Below are 2,479 nucleotides of genomic sequence, written 5' to 3' on the forward strand. Positions count from 1 at the left end.
TAATCAAATAACTATTGTCCAAAAGAGATCTTCAAGACAATATCCCATTATGGTCTCTGTGAAAAAGGCATTGTCTTCAAAGAATACTTATGCAAGCATCGTCCAGTACTGTAGAAATGCAATATAAATGCAATTTAATGTAATGTGACCCCATGGTAAATAATGTTTTTGAGCAGCAGGGGAATGGAAAAGAAAAAAGGCAGTTTATACTTCATACATTTACATCTACATATGTTTTATGCTTTGAATAGACAGATTTTTAGAAACGTTTTGCACAATCTGTATAAAAATCTATATAAACCATGAATGGTTCTCTGTAAAGCTTGTTCTGTTCTTGCTGTAAAATTTCATCAGTTTTGATCACGGACACACTGGAATCCCAGCTTTTCTTAAGTACTATGTGTTAGCAAACAAAAACTAGCTACAGCTGCTTTTTTGAGTTTTCACATAGTTTGTGATTCAGTTTTCCTCCTTTTTATTTTTTTTTTTTTTTTTGTAACTAAGAGGCATGGCTTATTTGAGAATCTAAATGATAGATACATTTTGTGACTAGATACTGAAAGAAAATATGTTCATGTAATCTGAATATAATCAGGATAATTTTAAAACAGCACATAGTTCTTGTACCATTCAGGGAAAAAAGCCTACTTTCCAGCAAGAAAAATGATCCTATTTGATAATTCAGCTTTATTGAAGATGCTTAGGCAAGCCCAGCCAGGTATGAATAATTTCTGTTTAAGAATGCTGAAAAGTTCCATCTGGATGAAAAATTCTTAGCTGAAGCATTTAGACATTTCCAGAGTACTTTTTTTTTGACATTTTCAAAATGAAATGTTTTCATATTTTGAAATCAATCTTTTATCCACTTTTCATTCTATAGATTGCTTTGCCATTCTGGCATTTTGTTCCAGTTCAGGACAAAACTAAACATTAAAACATCCCTGCAGGAAGAAATTCCACTTTTGGGCTGGGTCTGTTTCTGATAATGAACCACATATAAAGTTTTTCAGTATGTTATGAATGAAAAAACTGTTCTTATTTTATACAAATTACAAGGGAAAATTTGCCAGTGACTTTAAAAGTCCTTTGCAAGATACAGAATCCTTTTGTTTCAGAGTGATCTGACAGAATTGAAAGTATATAATTCATAATATGTACAATAATTGATATATGAGAAAGATGGATGGATGCAGATGTTGTAAAGCCATCACTAGAAGCATTGGGCCTTATTGCATTTTTATTTGCCACAGCATCCAGGATTACCTCCCACTGGAGCCAGGGAACAAGAATTTAGCTCCCAGTATGGCTTTATGCACCTGTCCTGTGCATGGAGGCTGCAGTAGCCACCCTAGCTGAGCACTGGCAGTGTACAGCTGAATGTCCTATCATGAAAGAAAGAAGAATGGTTGGGCCACTACCACTTTAGCTGTTTTGAGCTACAGATTGGAACAAACTGAGCTGTACAAAAAATCTTTATATTAAAGCAGCTACTGGGCTGCTGTAGCTATCTGCGGGAGACTGTGGCAGCCTGGAATCTGTGACATGAAAAAGGTAGTGCAAAGAATGCTTAAACTCCTGGGAGGTGCAGGAGGTAATTTAATATCACCCCACTGGCATAGAATAAATGCGAATGAAGGAGAAAAGACACTCAGAGTTTACAATAGGCTCAGTAATACTGCATGCATTTTGAGCAGACGCAAATGAACAGCACAACAAATGCTTCCAGAAGGTTCCTAAAAAGCAGCCTTTCTGCTCAGATAATTTTTCAAGGACTTAGTATGCAGGACTGAAACAACATTTTAAAAAGGAAATTTCCAAGTCACGAACTTCTTCTTTGAAGGAGTTCCCAGTTCCTTCAAAACTGAGAAAGGGTTTGTGTTCATTTCAAGTTTTGGTTGAAAATTTGGGTCAAGTTTCAAGATGGTTTCTCGACCTCTAATTACTATTATTAGCACTCCTAAATGGATTCTTTAGAAAATCCCTTGACTAAGGAGGGCTGGAGTGAGCTAATGAGAGTGAGAAGAAGGTCCTTGTTTGAATTTTAAATACTCCAGCTCACTAATTGGTGACTATGGAGAATGCTTCTTTTGGAGTGGAGGAGCTCAGGGGCAGGTGGGAGCAAAAACAATATTTTTTAGACCTGTCACTTTTAAATATAACCACTGCTGCTTTGACGTGGCACCAAATGAATTTTTAAGCAACAATAAGTAACCTTACCCTCCCTTTAGGTACTTGCAGGACTTAGTTATTTTTGTTTTTAAAAAATGATCTGGGCAGGTTTTTCCAAGGTCTCATGGCTTCAAAGAAGAATAACAATCTCTGATGATCCTGGCAACAGACATCTTTTCTTTTCCAAATAAAAATGAAGAGGCAGAGAGCCTTGTACCTATAGCTCTGTTATGTATTAGACCAGCAGAGTCCCCAGTGACAGTATTGTTCCAATTGGACACTCTTCCTGTCTTCCTATAATTTTGTTTTT

The sequence above is a fragment of the Empidonax traillii genome, unplaced genomic scaffold (assembly GCF_003031625.1).
Source record: "Empidonax traillii isolate 1590-97213 ecotype Southwest subspecies unplaced genomic scaffold, ASM303162v1 scaffold6:size4315531, whole genome shotgun sequence".
NCBI lineage: Eukaryota > Metazoa > Chordata > Aves > Passeriformes > Tyrannidae > Empidonax > Empidonax traillii.